The 23,389-nt window shown below is 40.3% G+C and overlaps 1 protein-coding gene across 1 annotated transcript in view; it reads left to right on the forward strand.

The window, feature by feature from the left end:
* Positions 1-1,117: 1,117 nt before the first annotated feature.
* Positions 1,118-23,389, forward strand: part of CSGALNACT1 (chondroitin sulfate N-acetylgalactosaminyltransferase 1) — a 252,405-nt gene continuing 230,133 nt past the window's right edge. Inside the window, exon 1 of the mRNA XM_029936838.1 lies at positions 1,118-1,170. The gene's annotated coding sequence lies outside the window, so the exon portion shown is untranslated. The remainder of the gene's footprint in view (positions 1,171-23,389) is intronic.

The following is a 23,389-nucleotide window of genomic DNA, read 5'->3' on the forward strand; positions in this document are numbered from 1 at the left end:
CTCTCCAATATTTTTCAAAAACATTGTATGAAAAGAAGGATGCAGAATTGTTATGGTAGTAAGTGTTCTTGGGTATTGGCATCCACGAGCCCACATTTGGAGTACAGAACAGTGGTGCTCTGGTAGAAGCAGATGAATTAATTTCTAACTCTTATGTACTTGGGTTGGGTTCTAGGTCCCCACTGGGCTGTTTTTTCTGAGGATAACTACTGGAATCAAAGATGGAAATTTGAGCTTTCACTCTTATATCGCATAGTATCTTTTTTAAGTTTATTTATTTATTTTGAGAGAGAGATCATGAGCGGGGGAGTGGCGGAGAGAGAGAGAGAGAGAGAGAGGGAGGGAGGGAGGGAGGGAGGGAGAGAGAGAGAGAAAGAGAGAGAGAGAGAGGAGAGAGAGAGAGAGGATCCCAAGCAGGCCCTGCACTGACAGCATAGACGCTGATGTGGAGCTCGATCTCATAAACTGTGAGATCAGGACCTGAACTGAAGTCAAGAGTAGGATGCTCAACCGACCAAGCCTCCTGGGTGCCCCTCATAGTGCATCTTCAAGACTGACAGGACTGGGACACAGCGACGTGGAAACTAGCATGGACCGCGTCAGACATAGCCACTTCGGCTGTATTATCTCTGCTGTCTTGTTCTGCCGTGACCACATCCCATGATCATGAATGACAGAGTGCAGAGCTGTCATGCAGATGTCTGGTCCTGAACATGAGCAACTTTAAACAGTCATTTTTGGTGGCTTGAATCCTCTATTTGCAGCACCTCTGAGGCACAGGCAGGTTGGCTGTGGTTGTGTAGCTCAAATATTGAACCCAGAAGCCCAGGGAACACACCAAAATCTGTATCACTTTTGTTTTTTGCACCCAATTCCATTTTTAGTGCAGTGGCCATGTGGGTTCACTGAAAAGACAGTTATCACCCAAGGGTATGTGTTCTCACTGTTGGTGAATATGAGGACATCTGCCTCTTGTTCTTTCTAAGGCTACATTATAAATTAGGACATCTTTGGGATGGCTTTCTGCATTTCTAACTTCTGAAAGTGGGCGTTAGGAAGGAGGGTTTTGAGGATGTTATTCTAGCAGTCATATATAGCTCAGACTCTCCCAGTGCCTCAACAATGGGATTATTACCGCTCAGTCGATGGTCCTGTAATAAATCAGCTTAGGTGGTAAATAACAGCTGATGTGTCTTGTTCTCCTGTTTGTGCTTTTTCAAGTGCAGTATTTTCTTGTTTGACATGTTTTATGCACATCATTTTAAGGCTTTTTCCTCTTTCTGTATGTGATAGTATAAATGTTTTGTTTTGATGAGAGTTGTGTATAATGCTGTGGTTGGAATTTAGGATGAATATTGGTTTATGAACTATTAAAAGGCACACTTCTTGTTTATGTTTCAAGGTATGGTATTATACATTTGTCATCTTTAACTAAAAAGAGGGAAAATAATGGAAATGTGTTCTGCATAGTCTGTGTATGCTATTTAGCATTTAATTTAGATACTTACCGGCATTCTCCAGTTGTCCAGGGCCCATGGCAGTTTCCAACATCCTAAAGGCATTAAAGGAAATACGTCGCAGCCCTGTTAGGAAGATGGTAAATATGTCTGAGATATGCCTCATTCCTCTTGGTGGAAGGAAGCCTTAGTGGGAGGAAACATTTCTAGTGTCTTCTTGGCCTGAGCGTTTTTTGACTACTCATTCATTTTTTTGTTGGTTTATTAATCCAATAGATATTTATCACATGTTCTGCTCTATACCTGTCACTGTGCTAGGTCGGCTAGGGAAAAGTTCCTCTCTGATAGATAGTGGAGAGATGGGGGAGCCAGAGCACTTCTGTGCATCAGATGGAAAGGTTGTCAGGTATGGGTGGCAGGAACACAGAGGAGAGAGGGAGGAGTTTGAGCGCCTGGCTTCCACGATATTGCTGCCCTGTACATGTAAAGTATACCGTGAGCCTTAACGTTGTTTGCACTCAGTTCTATGTAATTCCGTTCCTTTACATTTCTCTTGAGGAAATCAAAGCATTACTTATAATAATAATAAAAAAAGGAACAAGTTTTAACTGCCTCATAGAGCAGACTGATGAAATTAATTATGGTACATTCATGAGAGATTTTTCTGCAGTCATTAAAAATCATATTGCAAAAGAATATTTAATGGCATGGGGAAATCCCATTTAATAAGTGAAAGAAAGAGCCTATAAAACAGTATGATCTCAATTTGGTAATGCGGCATTCTCCATCTGGCCCATCTGGATTGCCACACTGAAATTACAGCCATCCCCACCCCCACACGCACTCCTTACACCCTTACCCTGCTCTGCTCCTTACCTTTCCTTTCCACTTGCTAACATAGTCTACAATTTAATTGTTCATATCACTGCATGTCATTTTTCTATTTGCCAGAATAGAAGCTGTAGGAATGCAGGGATTTTTTGTCTATTTTATTCACTGATGTGTCCGTAGAACAGCACATGACAATTTCTAATACTATCATTGCTGAATAAATATGGAAGGAAATGTGGAATGGTTATTTATGATGGTTATTCATTCTTTTTCTTTTTTCTTTCTCAATTTTTCATATTTTCTCTAATTAACATGGATTACCTCTGTAGTTAAAGGGGGAAAAATCCTTAAAAAGATATTGGCGAGTATGAATTCCTCATGTAGACCTCGCTCATTTGTCTGCGAAGAGGGCTGAATGGACAATCGAAGACAGCAGAACCAGGCCTTGCGCTGCTGAGAGCATTGTCTGGATCAACGGCAGGGCCTGTGGGGGCTGGTCTGGGTTTGTGCTGGGCTGTGGGCTGGATTTTGAACCTTCCCTGTTCGTGCTTCCCCTGTGTCACCCCATGCTCATGGCCGCCTTCACGCCTTGGTCTGTGTTTTTCCTGGTCACCATTTTCTTCAAAGGCCTGCTGTCTTTCTATGGCCTTCTGTGACAACTCTGGCCTTCGCCTCCCTTGTATTCCTACGGCACTCACAGAGTGTGCCCAGCAGGGCACTCGAGGAGGCCCGGCCTGCTATGCCTCGGTCATGGCTCTCATGGCCGGCCTTTGGAGCCCTGTTTGCAGTGGGCGTTAACCCAAGAGGCCGGAGCCACCATCGCTAGGAGCCAAGCGGAATCTATTTTAAGACAGAAACCACCATAGAAATACTTTAAACACACATATGCTCCACTCGTCTCATGTGTTATCTTTTTTTCTGCAAGTAAATGACAAGCGTCTTGAGAAAAAGGTTCTATTTTCTACTTTTTTTCCTTCAATAGCACATACACAGTTCTAGTCTCCAAGCTGACGTCACATACTTGTTGGCTGGTCCTTGGTCTCCCCTATATTAAATAATGTTGTTTGTGACCCTTCAGAGATGGCAAGAGGATGACACAGGGCAGGGATTCAAGTGCTGGAGGGCATTATATATGTATGCACATATATATTTAATGGCATTTTGTTATTAATAATTGAAAAGCTAATAAACTAAGGTGAAGTATTCAGGATGTAACTTGGCTGCAGTAAGTTTTTTCTGTGAAAATTGTACAATTTTTATGCAGGGAATTCAGATTGATTTTTAGGAAGCAAGGTGTTATGTCACAGATTATTCAATTCGGTAAATGAATTGAGATTCTACTGTTTATAAGGTACTGCAAAAGGCACTGAGGGAATTGCAGAGGTCAGCTGAAAATACTCTGTGAGCTGGCAGAGGTGGGGCTGTATGTAAGTGTATAAATGCCAAGAAAAGAGAAAAGAATACTGTTGGCTTAAAGGAGCGAGAGATGACATGTGATCTGGGGACAGGTGAACCTGCATGGAGTAGGGGACATTGTAATGAGCCCAGAATGATGATCTTTGTTAGGTGGGAGCTTGTAGACATGGGGAAAATAGAGAATTCCAGGCGGCAGTAGCAAAATCAAAGATGGATGGGAAGAAGGTGTTTGCAAGAATAGTCCATTGTTTCTGGGTGGGGCTGCAGGGGACATGCAGGTGAGGGGTTTGGAAATGAAGCTAAAAGGTAGATTTGGGCAGCACTGGGAAAGTTGTTATGCTCAAATAAGAAGCCCTGTTTTCAGTCTCCCAAGGAGCCTTTGGATGGTTTCTAACATTATGTGTAGGTTTGGAAAGAAACAGCTTACAGTTTTTATTTGGTTTGCTAAATAGAAGACTAACCATATGCTTTGATATTTGATATTTTTATCTCATAATACAATTTATTAAGTGAGGATGCATAAAATGAAAGCGAAAATTGTTTGCTTCTAGGGACATAGGTGTTTTGTTTTCATTTTTTTTTTTTTTTACCACTGTGATTGCAAACATTGGATTGGACTAGTGCTTCAATTTGCAGGTTGACTTAAACTAATGTTGGGAGATGGAGGTAGATTTTAAATGGTTAAATTATTTTCTCAAAACCATATAGCAAATTATTAAAATTCTTTTGAATATAATCCATGTGTCTGGGCTCTAAGAAGCTATATAGTAAACTTGTGATAATTTTCAGAACTTCATCAATATGCTTGATGCCACAAATGGGCAGTGTGCATTCTGATATTAATGCTATTTCTGTCCATTGCTTAGTGCAGAATGTGTTTCAGGGTTCATAGTCATATACAACAGGTTTTTAAAAAAGCATTTTAGGGGAAGAATCCAAATCATAATCACTGGGAATTCATAATTATTTTTCATACCGTCTCAAAAGTTTAGCAAGTGTGTATTCCTAACCCTATGTGATTTATAGCATTTCCTCATTTAAAATAGATTAACAGTTTAGGGGCACCTGGTTAAGTGTCCGACTTTGGCTCAGGTCATGATCTCGTAGTTCGTGGGTTCGAGTCCCATATCAGGCTCTGTGCTGACAGCTCAGAGCCTGGAGCCTGCTACAGATTCTGTGTCTCCCTCTCTCTCTACTCCTCCCCCACTCACACTCTGTCTCTGTCTTTATCTCTCTAAAAAATAAATAAGTATTAGAAAGTAAAAAAAAAATAAAAATGGATTCACAGTTCAGAAATATACAGCTAAGAATCTGTGGGTTTGAGTTATGAAGTAATTGATCAGTTACTTAATTCTTTTTTTTTATATTACTTAAAATAGATAATGACTTGGGGCGCCTGGGTGGCTCAGTCGATTAAGCCTCCGACTTCGGCTCAGGTCAGATCTCACGTTTGTGGGTTCGAGCCCCGCGTTGGGCTCTGTGCTGGCAGCTAGTTCAGAGCCTGGAGCCTGCTTCCGGTTCTGTGTCTCCTTCTCTCTCTGACCCTCCCCCTCTATGCTCTGTCTCTCTCTGTATCAAAAATAAATTAAAACATTAAAAAAATAAAAAAAATAGATAATGACTTGTTAGTTTTTTTAGTTTTTAAATTCTAAAATATATTTGGGAAGGAAGAAAATTGAAGAGTCATATGTGGAATGTTTGCCTATTTTTGTAAAAGTGTGTGTGTGTGTGTGTGTGTGTGTGTGTGTGTGTGTGTGTCTGAGCTTAGGCTCTGTGAATGGAGAGACAGGTTGAGGAGTGTCTGTTCTCAAACTGCAGCTGAGGTGGCTTGGGTGGGGGGTGGATTGAAGGAATGGAGGAAGAAATGAAGTTGTTTCTTAGTTTATATACTTTAAAGTAATTTAATGTAATGTAATTTAATTTTTTTTGAGAGAGAGTGAGTCCCAAGCAGGCTCCATGGTCAGATTGGAGCCTGATGCAGGTCTGGATCCCACAACCCTGGGATCATGACCTGAGCTGAAATCTAGAGTCCAATGCTTAATCGACTGAGTCACCCAGGTGCCCCTTTACTTTGTATACTTTTAAAACAAATGTCACCATTTGGTGACACCATTTGGTGACACCATTTGGTGACATTTGTTTTAAGAGTATACAGTAGTGATTTTTACCTTTCCTTTTTTTGCATTTTTGAATAAAAAATGGAAAAAACATTTGGCTAAACTATTTTTATTATATAGATTACTGTGTTGTACATTTTGGAACCAACTTTCCCCGCCTCCCATTGGTCATTGAATGATGATATATGGATAGCTGTTCAGGTTTTTACTTTCTTAAGGCATTTCTAGCTTCTAATATTTGAATTTTTTATGGTTCCTTCCTTTCAACTTTACTATCTTCATTTTCAGGGAGGTTATAATCTGTACTTTAATTATATTTCCTTATAAAATATTTAGTTGAAGGAAATTCCATGATCATTCATAGAGTTTAATCCTTTTTTCATTTGCTTTATCAAATTTTTGAATTCATACCAGTATTTAATACTCTTATAATGCAAATATGTATGTAGTATAATTTTACATCCCATTCTCTGTGGCATAACTTCTAGTGACTTATCATCTATGGTTTTCACATTCTCCTTCGCAAAATAGCAAATGATCTCAGCTGTTTGAAAGTGCTCATTTGAAGAAGCGACATTACATTTTCAGTTGCAAATACGTTTTCCTTCCTGTCCTTTTGTGGCCCTGTTGGATTTAAGGTCTTGACCTGTCTTTATTCCAATCATGCTTTGTTTAAAGGGAGTATAATAGTATGGACCTGTTTCTCTCATTGTTGTGTGAAGTTAACACTCAAATCTTTCCACGGTTTAGGTACTAAGGTAGAATACAAATTATGTCTTGTGAGGATAAAATGATCGTGTAAGTGACATGGGTAAGTAGCTAACTAGAAGAGAAGTAAAAGTGATAGGTTTTCTTCATGGGACCTGGGGCAAGCTACTGAATCATTTGAGCCTCCATCCCCTGGTTGTAAAGTGAGGGTAAACGGATTGGATACTTTTAATTCCCCTATGCCACTACATTTATGGTCTGACTGCAAAACCATCCAGAATGTGGAGAGGTGAGTGTGGGCCCTTGACCTCATCCTTGGAGGTGAGATCAAGAGGTTACCTCTTGGAAATTTAAATGTTAAGTTTAAAAGAATCGAGAATATCCCTTTGGCCAAGTGGATAATACATTTTTAGGTATCCATTATCCCCAATGTACCCCACACTCTTACATCATGTGTTAAGTATTGAAAAAATACATGATCTTTGTCTTTTAACAGGGATCTAGGATCAGGTGTCCTTTAACAGGGATCTAGGATCATATGTCCTTTAATAGGGATCTAGGAGCAGGTGTCTTTTAAGTGGATCTAGGATCATGTGTCCTTTAACAGGGATTTAGGATCATGCCTAATTAAGCTACAAGTCTACCTTGGTTCTGATGGCAGAACCGTGTTCTGTGCTAGGTGGACTGTGGTTCTGCATGGGGTTGCAAGTTTCTCAAGACAGTGGCGAGGTCCATGGGATCCCAGGCTAGATGTTTGAAAGAGGCATGGTGAGTCATCACTATGCAAGGAGATTTCAACACAGGCTGTGAATTAGAGCTTTTTTCCCGGCAAAAGTCCACTCAGCCTGAGTACCTTTGAGACAGTTGCTTTCTCTTGATTTTTCCTTCTGAATTTTGGCTCCTATGTATTATCTTAGGAGGCAAGCTGGATATAAACAGACCTTTATGGCTATTTAAAACAGGATGTTAAAAGACTGAAAGACCCACATAGCATTTAACACATTTCAGGAGTGAGTACTTTTACAAAAAATTTATTTTTTATTTTTATAAGATCAGGATCGTTTGAGTAAAAATGCCATGTCTTAATTCAGCAACCCTGTAAAGCCAGTAATGTCTTCATTTCACTCCTAGATTTACAACTTTGAAAAACATTTTCATCATAAAATGTGAGTCTGAGGACATTTGGGGAGAGTGTATCAATACCAAGAGGTAATGGAAAAAACTGCTCTATCTCTAAGGGCTTGGCTGGAGCCATAGCCTGAGTCCCTCCAAGGACATGGGAGAGTGTCCTGGCCATGGCCATGGCCGTGTTCTCTCCTGCTGGGAGTCCCTTTGCTGGGAATTAGAAAAGCCTTTGCCATGAGAAGAGCGCTATTCTTAATCTTGTATAGAAAGTGAGATTTGTTTATTGTTTTAAAAATGCCAGTGTCTGCTCAAACCCAGATCTGAAGGCAATTTCAGGGTCGTATCAGGCATTAAGAGGAGAGAATTGGGGTCTTGGGGAGGAGGAGGTCTGGATTATCTCTTTGGCTCTTATCTGTTCTCATACTTAAGATTCCACCTTAATGAATTGAAATTTCGGCACAACAGTAATGTAGTATTACAGTTTGTTCACATCGTGTCAGGTCATAAATCTGTCTCGTTAACTATCATATATGCACTTTCTCCTGGTCACCCCTCCCCCTCCCCAATTGGTACTCATTCTTCGTAACCCCGTCCAAGGTTCAAGTTGCTTAAGCTTAAGGAAACGCTGCTGTCCCTGGCCATGCATGCCTGGCATGTCAATAAGGCCATCTTTGCAGCCTCCAGGATTGTCTTTCCCTAGCTCCTGATGCATGAATGCTGTGCTGTCTGGAAGGGAGCCCACTGGCAGAACCCCATCCTAGGAGGAAAGGCACATTTGGTGTTAGGTCATTGGTTGTTTTAAACCGAAGATTTGCTTCAGAGATATTTAATTCTAGTGAGTGATTTTCAATGTTTTGTTTTTTGATTTTCTGTGGTTGGGGGAGAGATTTAAAAGAACCGTAATTGCCCAAAGAAAACATAGGGTCTTCATAGTATTTTAGCTGTAAGCCATGATAGGAGGTAAAAAACACAGCATAAGTGCAGACCTGACCCTAAGTCATGGAAGGTGGAAAAATCCACCTTCAGGACTGTGGTTATCCTTAAATATGTGGGTGTTGTTCCAGGGAAATGTGTTCCCAACTGTTTGGGGGATGGGCGGCTTTGCGGAGGCGGAGGGACCATGATGGATGGGAAACACGATAACACACGGACAGAGCATGTTGTACATTGTTCTTTGTGTCTTTTTCTAGGCATGTGTTGCACTCAGCTTTTTCCCCCCTTTTGTCAGTATTGATGTGCTTGGCACTTTACACAGATAATGCCTGGGTTTCTGCCTTTGGGAGGGGGTTCATGGGGTAAAGAGCTGGAGGCAGATGTATCTTCTCTTTCGGGAGTGGCTGAGAGCTCAGAGAGGCTGGATGCACAGCGTGGCCTCCTGAATGGGGGAGAGGAGGGCTGTCCTGTTAATGCCACAGCAGATGGTCTTGCCATCTCCCCATCACTCAGGGTGGCTGGCGGTGACAGAGCCAAATGAGAGTATTCACCATTGTTGGCCACTGTTACCAAAGGAGTGAAAGAGAACAAATATCCTCTCCTTTGCTGTTTACTGCGCATACCTCAGTGTTCACCTAGCAGACTCTTTTTTAGTGCTTGGGCCAGCTGCTGTGGACCTAAAGATTTCCTATCAGGAAAAAGGAAATGATAGAATAATAGAGGCTTTGCCATGAAGAGGAAATGCTGTTTATTAGTAATGCATAGCTGTTAACTATTTAGATAGCTTACAGTTATTGGGTGATGCAAACCTTTTTAACCAAAACATTACCTTAATATTTAACTTTGATTTTTAAACTATAATTTTTCAAGTTTATTTATTTATTTTGAGAGAGAGGGAGAGAGAGAGAGAGAGGGAGGGAGAGAGAGAATTTCAAGTAGGATCCATGCTGTCAGTGTGGAACCTGATGCCCGGCTTGAATTCATGAACTGTGAGATCATGACCTGAGCCAAAGTTGGATGCTTAACTGAATGAACCACCCAGGCACCCCCAATTTTGATTTTTTTTAAGTCAGTGAGAGTGTTGGGAATGCCATTTATGTTGCAGTTGTTTTACTTACTGAATCTCAATAAAGAGCAGGAGCTGGTGGAAATTCAAAGAGGGACAAGTTTAATTGATAGTAGAAAAGGAGTTGCTGCTGTTAGGGAGATGCTACAAATATTTAGCCTCTTAATCCAGAATAGGGAAGATTAGGAAGGGGAATGTTGATATGGAATATGGGCTTGTTCACTGAATCCTGAAGTATTAAGATGAGGAGGTGGAAAGGCAGGGCATATCCATGGCTCTGTTGTGTTCATGGTAGATCCATAAAACTTTTTTAAATGTTTATTTATTTTGAGAGAGAGTGCATGCATGAGAGAGAGAGGGAGAGAGAGAGAAAGACGGCTAGATAGAGAGTGAGTGGGGGACGGGCAGAGGGAGAGGGAAAGAGAGAATCCGAAGCAGGCTCCTCACTGTAAGCATAAAGCCCGATGTGGGGCTCAGACCCATGAACTGTGAGATCATGACCTGAGCCAAAACGAAGAGTCTGACACTTAACCGATTGAGTCACCCAGGTGTCCCAGTCCATAAGGACTTCTTTTAAAAGTTGAAATACATGTGATCTATAGGGTTCTTGCAACAATAAGACCATATCCTTCCATAATAACAGAATATTCTGGCTGGCTGTCCCATTATTTTTACAGGAGCATAATGCAGATGATCATGAAATAGGTCGGGGATGAAGATCCTTAGGTCTCTTCCAATCCAGGTTACAAGTTGCCTGTATTACCTAAAATAATCTATATGGTAGTAATAGTACTATATTCCAGAACACATGGAAAGTCTCAAAACAAAGTATGAGCCATGGTACTGGAACTCCCACACAGACCAGTTGGTTTGGTGCATTCCTTAGATTCTAGATAGCTTTTCACTTTTATTTTTTTACCTTTATTTTATAAACAGCTTTGCTCGGTGCTTTGTAGTGAGTATGTAAGACTGTGCAGCATTCCACCAGGAAACTGCTCAGGGTAATGACAGCATGAGGCATTTCTCAGTTGGTGATTCATCTTCACATGCTCTGAGCAGAGTCCAGGGCCCTCGGGGAGCTGATGGAATGAAGCTCTGAGCACTGTAGTTCCCAGGTGGAAGGATTGAAAAGTCCTGACCCAATAGGATAAGTCCACTCTCGGAGTTTTTGTGGATACACACCCTATTAAGAATTATATTTTGTTGGTTGTAGAAGGGAGTGTGTTGTTCTGGGTAGACGAGACATTGGTGCTCCAGGTGCTGGTGACCTGGCCTTTGTTACAGGGGTTACATGGAGACAGGCACGAACATCCTCCTTTCTCTGGATGGAGCTGTTTGTGAGGAAGAGGATGGCCTCTCTTAGCTATCCAGTGAGTCTAGTGCGGTGACAGCTGATTAACTCGGAGCCGCAGACTTTTTAGATGTGATGGGACTAGGAGATTCTAGTTGGAGGTACAGTTGCCTCCAAGCCAGTAGGCAGCGGGAAAGCCCTGTAAACCCCACAATTTCAAAAGATTATAATCTTCTGGAGGATGTGGCACCATAGTGTTATGGAAAGATTATGGGGTTGATTCCCACTTCTGCCACTCATTAGCAGTGATAGAAGGTATAATTATCCCCAATTTACAGATGAGGAAATTGAACTCTTGTCTCCCTCCACCCCCACCCCATTTGAGCAAGACATTTTTATTCTCTCTGAATGTATGGATAACACAGTATGCCCTTTATGGATGCATATGTGAAATTGTCATTAAGAATGTGAGCTCCAGAGCCAAACTGACTAAGTTTAAATCACATCCTGGCCACATCTGAGTTGTGAGACTGGGGAGGTTACTTAATTTCTCTCTACCTCAGCTTCTCCATCTGTAAGCCAGGGACGGTAATGGTCACTACCTTGTAGTTGAGAGTATTAAGTGAATTCCTACCTAGAAAGCAGCTAGAACAGAATCTAGCATATGATAAGCATTCAATACATGGCAAGCCATTATTACTTTTGCCATAATTCACTGCTATCTCTTTAGACCACATTGTGGTTGGCAGTAAGCACAGCTTTGTGCCCTTCGCAGGTGCCTTGCTGGAGGGTTATGTGCTTTGGTGGTCAGGGTCTGGGCAGATAACGTTCTAGGCAAGATATTAAGCAAGATTGGATGATAAGCCAGTCTTGAATCCACAATCTAGGCAGAGATTGACAGTGTGTGTGTGTTCTGTCCTCTTAGGCAAAAAAGAAACTGAGAATTTAAGCTGATACCTGATTTTGATGAAAAACTTGCATGGCAATTTATAAGGTCTGGGCAGACTCAATTCAAATATTTTTAGAGCCAATGCAGAGAGGTACACTTCTGAGGGATTCATATGACTAATTGTCTACTCCCAAGGAACATTCAGTTTTGTTAGAAACACACAATTACTTGAAGGAGGCTTGTGCAAGTTTTGAATTGGTGACAAGAATAAATGTTTCAGCTTGATGCAAAGAAGGTGTGGAGAACATCTAGGACAGGAGGAAGAGCCCTGGCAAAGGATTATGATGTAGTCAGGGTAAAGAAGGAGATGCTTAGAGCTGAGAGTTACAGGTGGCAAATAATGGAAGATATGGGCAAAGTGGGACTGGGTTCTAGTTCTGCATTTTAGTATGAACTTAAGAGGATGGGCACAGAAATATCACTGCACACTCTTCTTTACTTTGTTAAATTTGTCCAGAATAAATATATTTCCATAAAGGTACTCTGGGCATTAAAATGCCAATGCCAATATGCAAGAGTCATGTATGACATGTATGACAACGTACATGTATGACAAAGACATGTACGTTGATTTAAAAATATTTTTTGCCTTTTCAGAGAGAACTGAACAAGTGATTTCACTACTTAGGTTAATAGAAAAACCATTTTTGAAGCTAGTTATTCATAATTTCAACAAATGTAACTGGCCACCAGGTAACTGGCTTTTAAATATCATACTCCAAGGACCTATTCAATACAGAGTTTTCAGACTAAAAGGTGAATATATGTATTACATTTTAGCCTCAAACTTTTCTTAAAGGAGTTAAAGCATGCCAGATACCATGGCTGTTGAAAATCCAATGGAGCGTGTGACTGTTCCGACCCGGCCAGCAGGTCGGTCGATCATCGCTGGTTCCTGAGGAGCGAGTGAGAACAGGGTAAGGCAGGGGGCACAGAAAATGGAGGCAAGACAAACATTTCTGATCAAGCCTCAGTTTACTGAAAAAACACACACACCTTATATAAGGTTCAAGGTGGGAAGCAAGGCAGCTGACCTAGGTCGGTTGCTATGAAACAGGGTCAAGCGATTAAGGCTAGGGTAAAGGAGGAACCAAACTGAAGTTTTAGCACAGCGCCTGAGGGGCCGACACTGCCCTGTCTGCAGGCGGTTGATCTTTGTTCCAGCAGCTCCTGACGGAGCGGCACTTCCTTGCCTGCAGCTCCCCAGAAGCGTGGATCTTGCTTGGATTTTAGATTTCCTCTATTTGACTTTTTTTAAAGACAGGTCTTAATAAAGTATGATTGGTTGAATAATAATTAACCATAATTTTTCTATCATTATTCTGCCTGAATGAAGTTTCAAAGTTGAAAGGAGACTTAAAGGTCAGCTAATTAACTCATGAAGCTGATGCCTGAGCCTTCTGTGCATCAGGCCATCTAACCAATATCTGGATACTCAACAATGTTGGGCTCAGCCAGTGGGGCTTATTGGACCCTCCCCTGGAGAACTTCCAGTGGAGAAAGTCAGGTCATTAAAAGTACCTTTAAAGGCTCATACGGTCTGTCCCAGGGCACTCTTCAGTCCTCATCTTCTGACACTCTTCATTTACTCTTTCCCATCACATTAGCCTTCTTTCCCAAACACCCCAAGCATGTGCCCATCTTCAGAACTTTGTACTTTGTACTTGCTCTTTCCTCTGTCTAGAATATCCTTTCCATGATTTATTTATTTCATCCCAGTTCCTAAGATGTTTTCTCAGCCTGTATTAGTGCTAGATTGACATTTATTTTCTCTTATCACATTGAAAGTATTATTTCCCTGTTTTTGTCTTACATTTTAGCTCTTCAGAAATCAGTTATTTGTTCCTTGAGATCAGTTATCTGTCTTTTCATTCTGGCTACTTTTAAGATCTCCTTGTCTTTGGTGTTCTGTGGTATCACTATGATTTATAAGGTGTGGAGGTCTTTTAATGAAAGTGTTCTGGATCTGTTGGATCACTATCTTTGGATTGGTGTCTTTCATCAACTCATGAAAATGCCCAGACATTATTTCTTTCAGTGCTGCCTCTGATCCATTCTCTTTCTTTTCTCATGGAAACCCAACTAGATCTGTTAAATGTCCTCAATATCCTCATGTCTTTTTAACCTCTCATTAAATTTTCCATCTCTGTCTTTCTAGTCTTTATTCTCAATAAATCTTTCATCTGTATCTTCAAGTTCACAAATCTTCAGTTTCTAGTCTGCTAACAAATATATCCTTCATGTTTTAAATATCACATATCTTATATGTTTGTGTTTATAAAAGTTCTGTTTAGTCCATTTAAAAATCTGGCTCAGTCGGTTAAGAGTCCAACTTTGGCTCAGGTCATGATTTCACAGGTCATGAGTTCCAGCCCTGCATCAGGCTCTGTGCTGACAGCTCAGAGCCTGGAGCCTGCTTTGGATTCTGTCTCCCTCTCCTTCTGCCCTTCCCCCTTTCAAGCTCTGTCTCTCTCTCTCTCTCTCAAAAATAAATAAACATTAAAAATTTTTTTTAATCTGCTTATTTTAATAGTTTTCTTGTTTCACATTCATTTTATCAATTGCTACTTTTATTTCTTTAAACATGATTGATATTTTGTGTGATTTTGTGAAATCTTTGCTGAACCAGCTTTTTGGGGTTTCTGCTGGTTCTTGCTCCTGCATATTTGTGACTTTTAAGTGTGAATGTTTAAAATATTTATCCATGGAGGGGTTTGGAGGTCTAGATGGAAGGTGAGTTCCTGGAGAGAATTTATGTTTTGATGCTGCCAGATTTCTTGGGGATACCACCAACCTGGGACCACCTTAAGACAGATGTTTGGCTTAAGGTTTTCCAGGCCACCCAGGCACTGTGAATTGGGGCTGGAGATCCTGTGTGAGGGCTAGATTTTTATGACAGAATTTTAAGGGAGGTTTTTTGTTTGTTTGTTTGTTTTTGTCCCCCCTCCCCCCCATTCCACAAAGTTTGAGATAGTCGAATTTTCTTGAAGTTCCTGGGAGGCAGCCACACTGCTTGTTATCGTGTGAAGTAGAGAAAAGCACTCTTTTCTCAAGACACTTCATTGCTATCAGAACATTTTCATAATAACTTTACAGTCCAGCACGACTGTGCAGTGAGTGGTATCCTGTGATTGCCTCACTCAAATAATCCCTGTCCTGAGAACACACCCCTGATTTCCCCATTCCAGTGCTGAATGGGAACCCCTCTTCTGAATTACCATAGTAATTAGTAATTTATTTATACCATAGTAAATAGTAATGCACAGTGGTGCATTCATCACAAATTTATTACTTTTGTTGTTATTCTTTTTAAATCGTATCTCGATTACCAGCATGAGAGTTGCATATTTTATTCGTATTTCTGTATTCCATAACACTCAGTGGAAGGTCTGAAGCAGATAGGTGGAGTATTTTTGTTCAGTAATTAAGGGAAAGAACTGAATTGAATAATAGGATGTGAATCTGCTTCAGGGCTAGGATTTGAATGGTTCATAAAGATTCTCTAAATCCCACGTATAGTTCAGAAAGGTTGTCAAAATGAGTAGAAGCCTTCTCTTGGTGATGGCGTACTATGTATAAAGAGCTTGGACTTTTTAGCATTACTGTACTATCTCAAGTTTAGAGTAGTGGCAAAACTCATATCTGCTCATAATAGAGTCAGAGATGTCTGTTATAGAATCTTTGTATCATTGTAGGAAAGCAGTTTTTACCAATCTTTGGTTTTTCAAAGAGAGATTAGGCCATATGGTTTACCAGAAGTTGTTTCCCTGACATTTATTTGGCTATTACTCAAAATATTTTACTCATTTTGTTAAGTGAATGCATGTCACAGCTTTTTTTCCTTCCCAATTCTTTTATGTTATAAGGTGCTTGTAGAAAAATTTTTTAAATTATATTTTAGGAGAATTAGGAAAAATGCTTTCTTTAAAATCTCAAGTTTTCTTTGCTACTTCTGGAAGATTTAATTTTTACTGGAGACTTCTTATAAATGACCTGATCTAATCTTTAAAGATCGCACAAGATTCTCATTAAAGATTTCTTTTAAAGTTTATTTATTTTTGTGGGAGACAGACAGAGCCCAAGCATGGGAATGGGAGAGACAGTGAGACACAGAATCTAAAACAGACTCCAGGCTTTGAGCTGTCAGCACAGAGCCAGGTGAGGGGCTCGAACTCACGAACCGTGAAATCATGACCTGAGCCGAAGTCGGACACTTAACCGACTGAGCCACCCAGGTGCCCCGCAAGATTCTCATTTTAATGATTGGAGGAACTGAGGCAAAATAACTTGTCCTGGTCACTCAGCCATTTAGGGGTTGAACTGCTGGGGTTTGGACGTAGGTTTACCTTTCTTTCCAGTACACACATTCACAGATTTGGCTTCGTAGTATGATTTGGCCAGATTTTAAATGTTAAGCATTAAACGTGTTTAACCCCCCTCCCCCTCCCATTTGAAATTTAAAGCTCATTATGATATTAACAGGATATGACCTTAATGGAAAGTGATTGAGCCTTCTAGTTCCTGCTGTTTATTTTGTATTTGGAGAAACATCTGGAAAATATTATGTTCAATGACGATTACTGACTTAATGACTAATGTTTATGCCCTAGTGTGGAAGTCCTAAAGCACTCTAAAGTAGTCAGTAGGTATCCTTGCGATGATCATTAACCAAGTCACTTTGCGTGAAGTGGGCACTCTGGGAGGGGTGCAGGGCTCTGGTTGGATGGGCCTGGACCCTGACTGTGGTGGGATGCTGGGGCTTCAGCCACCTGACATGGCTTCCTCACGGGAAAGAGGAGTACCATTACAAAGGAAGGGGATGTGGAGGCATGCCAAGTAGTCAAAAACTACAGCCACTATTGTGCTTCTTAATAACTGAATAGAGATGCGAATGGGTAGTTGGATTGAAGGTTCTGATACTCCAGAGCAACACATGGCTAAAGATTCGAATTTGGTCCTGAAGGCATATCGATAGATGGGACGTAAAGCCACGGGGTTGGACCAGAACCAAGGGCATGAAGAAGGAGCTGCCAGGGGATAGTGAGAGCAAGTGCCCAAAGAGGCAGGCATGCAGGACCTCTCAGATCAGAGAAGGGAGGTTTGCCATCTAAGGGTGTACTCAGCAGTGTCAACACTGCCGAGGACATAGGTCATAGTAAAATTGAGAAGTATTTGGGGCACCTGGGTGGCTCAGTTAGGCGTCTGACTCTTGGTTTCAGCTCAGGTCATGATCTCACGGTTTGTGAGTTCCAGCCCTGTGCCAGGTTCTGCACTGACAGCACAGGGCTTGCTTGGATTCTTTCTCCCTCTCTCTCTGTCTTTCCCCGCTTTTCTCAAAATAAATAAACTTAAAAAAGTATTCATTGGATTCCTTGGGCAAGATGTGAGAACTCTGAGAAAATTAGAACTGACAGGAGATAACCCATCAACTGGAAGTTGGGTTGAAGCAGAAGAGAAGTACAGGAGAACAGAAGTATCTGGTTTGGGTGATTAGGTGGATGTTTGTTCCATTGAGAGGGACAGTAAGTCTGGGAGGGCAGAGTAGGTCTGAAGAGAAGGGGCTAAATTCAGTTTTCATCACTTCATAATTCACTTCCATGGCTTTAATGAAAATGATAAGTTTATGACTTTCAAGCCTATATTTCACAAATTATTACATATACAGAGAGGAGGTTCAAAGCAGAAATTTGGTGAATGGAAACATTTGAGGGAACGGGAGTAGCCTATGGAGAGGTCTGGAGGACCAGAGAGGCCACAGGCAGTTGAAGCTGGTGTCATCTGGTAAGCCAAGTGGGGAGAGAGTTTGAAGGAAATGATGACTGTCAGCAGTTTCCATTACCAGAGAGGGGTCAAGTGAGTTGACGCCTAAGAAGTATCTATTGATTTTGGCAAAGACTATTACAGAAGAGTAGTGGGGTCAAAATCCAATTAACAGAGGGATTTTAAGTGGAAGAGATGTGAAATGGAGCAAGCTGGAACAGATCACTGTTTCCTGAGGCTGACTGTGATTGGAGTGGTAGACACACAGGGGTGTGGTCAAGGAAGTGGTGGTTGTTATTTTGTGGGGGGCAGGATAGATTTATGCTGTTTGTCTGCTAATGGAAGGAGGACTAGAAAGAGGGAGGTTGAAGATACCGGAGAGGAGAAAATTTAAGGAGTGAGATCCCACAGCAGGTGGATGGGAGGAGATACTTCAGCTGGTGAATTAGGAGGAATGGTGGTAAAGATGAGTGGATGCAAATGTTTCTAGATGCACATAGATGCTTATAGTCCAGGAATATAGTCAATGAACAGTGAATACACAGTGTCACTTACAAGTTATATCAACCCCCCCTTCTTGACCTTGATCCAAAAATATTTAGCATTAGGGAAGTTACCACACCCGTTTTTACAATTCAGGGGCATTGGCAAACTCACCTGCCTGCTGCCTGTTCTGTAAAATTAAGTTTTATTGAAACATGACCATACTCTGATTAATTCATTTGCATATTGCTTATGCTTTTGCACAATAAGAGCAAGACCTAAAATAGTCATTGTCTGGCCCTTTTCAGAAAAGTTTGCTGACCTTTGTCCAGTGGATAAAACCAAGACCCCAGAGAATATTGACTTCAGAAGATTCCCACCTCCTCTATTGATCTCAGAGACCACTTTTTGTTCTGTGTTACTTGGCATTTTCCTGATGCTTGCTGCACACTCTTAGGATGATCTGGTAACCTTTCTCTCAGGAACTTCCCACAGTTGCAATTGTAAATTAGATCAAATTTAAACTTATCCTGGCTCCACATTAGAACTTTGACTGTGTCTCAGTGCTTCCTAAGAAGGTATGTGCTAAAAGCAGCTATGTTCTTCCCATTGTTTATTCTGCTTTACTCACCTTTTCTAAGAAGCCAAGATGAACTTCCTGCCTGAAATCATTATCAAAACCCTCATGTATTCCTTATCCCAGTAGTTTTGTTTCTTTCCTTGGAATTTCCTCAACACTCTAGTGGCACGGAGCCTGCTTGAGATTCTCTTTCTCCCCATCTCTCTCTGCCCCTCCTTGATTCACGATCTGTCTCTCACAATAAATAAATACACTTGAATTTCCTCAGCACTCAGGTGTCACTGTTTCCCTCCTGCACTTGCCCATCTTCGAGTATAGCCTGTGTCCTGTGAGAGGGCTGTGTCCTGGTGATGGGGTCTCAGTTGCTGTCTCTACATCTAACCTCCCAGAGGACAGGGACTGTATTGAGCCGGTTATCAACACCTTGAGTTCGACAATTGCTAACGCATGTTTTTGGTGCTTAACAGATGAGTTTTGGTTAAGTTTAAAAAATTTAGGTGCTTCAAAATTATGTATTTATCATGTGCTAATTACTAACCCTTCTCAACTGTTCTTAAAACCAGATCATCTCCTGTATCTTTTGAAATCCACTTTGAGTTATTGACCAAATTTGAAAGCAATGTGTTTACAGGTACATTTTCCCTCTGTATGTCACACTGCCCAATTTTCAAGACTATGTACAAAACCTATTCAAATCTGTTTATATGCTGAATTATCAATTGTTTCTGAAGGTGCCTAGATTTTATTTTTTATTTTTATTTATTTTTATTTTTAATTTAAATACAAGTTAGTTAACATATAGTGCAATAGTTATTCCAGGAATAGAATTTAGTTATTCATCACTTACATATAACACCCAGTACTCATCCCAACAAGTGCCCTCCTTAATGCCCATCACCCATTTAGCCCACCCTCCCTCCCAACACCCCTCCAGCAACCCTGAATTTGTTCTCTGTATTTAAGAGTCTCTTATGGTTTGCCTCTGACTCTGCTTTTGTCTTATTTTGGCTTCCCTTCCCCTATGTTCATCTGTTTTGTTTCTGAAATGCCACATATGAATGAAATCATATATTTTATCTTTCTCATATTAACTTATTTTGCTTGGCATAATATACTCTAGTTCCATCCATGTTGCAAATGGTAAGATTTCATTCTTTTTGATTGCTGAGTAATGTTCCATTGTCATTATATATGTGTGTGTGTGTGTGTGTGTGTGTGTGTGTGTGTCATTATATACACACACACACACACACACATATTCCACCACATCTTCTTTATCCACTCATCAATCAGTGGACATCATCACCAATCATTGGACATTTGCTATTTTTGATAGTGCTGCTATAAACATTGGGGTATATGTGCCCCTTCAAATAAGCATTTTTGTGTTCTTTGGATAAATATCTAGTAATGAAGTTGCTGGGTTGTAGGAAAGTTCTATTTTTATTTTTTGAGGAACCTTCATACTGTTTTCCAGAATGGCTGTACCAGTTTGCTTCCCACCAGCAGTGCAAAAAGGTTCCTTTTTTTCTGCATCCTCACCAACGTCTGTTGTTTCCTGAGTTCTTATTTTTAGACATTCTGACAGATGTGATGTGGTATCTCATTTTGGTATAGATTTATATTTATTTCTCTGATGTTGAGTGATATTAGTTAGCATCTTTTCACATGTCTGTTAGCAATCTGGATGTCTTCTTTGGAAAAGTGTCTATTCATGTCTTTTGCCCATTTCTTCACTGGGTTATTTGTTCTATGGGTGTTGAGTTTGATAAGTTCTTTATAGATTTTGGATACTAACCACTTATATGATATGTCATTTGCAAATATCTTCTCTCATTACATTGGTTGCTTTCTAGTTTTGCTGATTGTTTCCTTCGCTGTGCATAAGCTTTTTATCTTGATGAGGTCCCAATAGTTCATGTTTGCTTTTGTTTCCTTGCTTCCAGAGACATGTCAAGTAAAAATTTGTTGTGGCCGAGGTCAAGAAGGTTGTTGCCTGTTGCCTATTTTCTCTTACATTACATTAAATGTCTTACATTTAGGCCTTTCATTCATTTTTAGTTTATTTTGTGAATGGTGGGGGCTAAGATTAAAAAAATTTTTATTAACATTTATCATTTTTGGGAGACAGAGTGTGAACAGAGGAGGGGTAGAGAGAGAAGGAGACACAGAATCCAAGGCAGACTCCAGGCTCTGAGCTGTCAGCACAGAGCCTTATGCAGGGCTTAAACTCACAAACTATGAGTTCATGACCTGAGCCTAAATCAGATGCTTAACTGACTAAGGCCAACCCAGTGCCCCCTAAGATTTTAATAGTTGTAGTTTAACTTCTATAATTTATCAGATTATAGTTGTATTTACTTAGATACTGCTTAGCACCTTGCTGCTTAAAATGTGGTCTGTCCACCCTCAGCCTAAGCATCCCTTGGGAGCTCATTAGAAATGGGTAGTCTTGGGTCCCACCCCAGACTTATTGAATCACAATTTGGGTTGTAACAAGGTCCCTGTGATGCATATACGCATTAAAATTTGAGAAGCCCTGCTTTGGGCTATTGAATTTGCATTTTAGACAAACACACAGAACAGAGGGCCTTATCTCGCAGACCTTTTATAACTTGCATATGTTTGATGGTATGTTTTACATTTTGTGATGGAAGTTTTTCCTATCAAAAAAATTTTTGCTATTTTTCTCTGTTATTTTTGGAGATGGATTATGATTAAGAGACATCAGGTATGCTTTTATTCTTTTTGCTATCTGGAATATACTTATTTTCTCTCTTTTTCTATATAAAGAAATAACAAAACCTAAAACTTCTAGGTTAATCTGTAGCAAGTAAACAGCCTTCACCCTCACCTGTAGCATTGGGCATAATGCTATTTTTTTTGGTATGCAAATTTTATCAGTCCCCTTTGCTTACCTTGAAGCTGCTTGTATACATTTTGAATTCTGTACTCGATGAAGCTGTATTTCCTATTTTTTCAAGTTCTTGAAAAAAGTAAGGGACTAATTATTTATAGGAACAGGTAAATAAGAAAACTGCATTTCTTTAAAAATACATAATTTATTCAAAACACCAATTCATGTTATCCTTCTTGCCAACTAATCCAAGCAGGCAAAGGAAAAAAAATACATTTGTTTGTTTATTTTTGGACAGGTCAGGTGCATGTATAGAATCCAAAAGATTCGGTGAAGAATGAATCTCTTGCCCATCCCCACCCCCACCCCCTCGCCTGGTCATTCCCTCCTTGCGAGCACCTCTTCATCCAGTTTCTTATGAACACTTTCAAAGTCAGTATATGCCTGGGGAGTTCAGTGTAGTTAGGGCCACAGGGGTAAGCTCTGAAGCCAGATAGAGTTTTAACCTTGGCCACTAGCTTTGTGATCTTGGGCAAGTTTCTCAACTGTGCCTCAGTTTTCCCTTCTGTGAAATGGATATATTAATCATATATCTCAGAGATGCTGAGAAGAACTAATGATATAACTCATGGAAAGGGCTAAGAACAATTCTTGACAGGCAGAATATGCTCAACAAATAAATATTAACTATTAATAATGTATGTGAGCATTTCTTTCTGTTTTTATCATTTCTGTACATAGTAGTAATATACTCTGTATACTTCCATACCTTGCTTTTTCTCTTTTTTAACCTAACAGTGTGAGATTTTCACTTAACAGTGTGGAGATTGGTTTTAGTATGTATTGAACTGCCTCATTCTTTTTAGTGGCTTTACACTATTCTGTTTTATGGATATAATTTATTTTTCCAGCCCCTTATTCGTTGACATGTAAGTTGCTTCTATTCTTATGATATTAGAAGAAGCTTTGGTGAAATGGCACATGGACATGTTACGCTGTGTCTATAGGGTAAATTTCTAGAAATGCAATCCAGAAATCGTCAATGTATAGGTTTTAGTTTTGCCAGCTATTGACTCATTACCCTCCTTAGAATAATGTACGTCCACCAGAAAAAGCACTCTTCTAAATTGTTTTGAGAGTCAGATTTTAACTGTAGTTTTTAAATATCCAATTTTGTTCACGAATATATAGTAAAAATACCCATACGTATTTGGAAATCCTACAGAGGTTTCCAGATTCTTTGGAATAGTTTGGTGGGTGGGAGTAGGAAGGTAATACCTTGCTCGTAACGATTTGAAGGAGCAACAAAGTGGAAAAGTGAGCTGTTTTGATTGATTCATTCATTGATTGAGAGAGGGCACAAGTGAGTGACGGGTGGAGAGGGGGAGAGGGAGAGAGAGCGCAAAGCAGAGCTTCTGCTCCATAGTGAGCTGTTTTCAAAGAGGAACTGTATGATGTGCAACAAACTGTCATTATATTCACAGACTTGGAAAGTATTGTTGAGATACTGAAACAAAGAGTTGGGAAACTCCCCTGCACAACAGTGTGTTCGTGTGCTGGTTGGCACAGGGTGTGGCCTCTGGATGATCCTTGAAGCATCGTGGCTCAGCTGGGTTCATTTTGTGAGATGAGCACAGCACAGAGCACTTCCTTCTTCTACTCCGACATCTCATTGTCCACATTCTTGCTGCCAGCGGAGCCGATGGTATAGCTTTTACTTGGGATGTAGGCAAAACAGTTCCTTCTAAATATTTAAAAAAATTAATATGTTCTCCAAAGTAAGTAAGACCAGAATCTAGTATCTTGGAACATGTGA

The sequence above is a fragment of the Suricata suricatta genome, chromosome 1 (genome assembly GCF_006229205.1).
Source record: "Suricata suricatta isolate VVHF042 chromosome 1, meerkat_22Aug2017_6uvM2_HiC, whole genome shotgun sequence".
Classification (NCBI taxonomy): Eukaryota; Metazoa; Chordata; class Mammalia; order Carnivora; family Herpestidae; genus Suricata; species Suricata suricatta.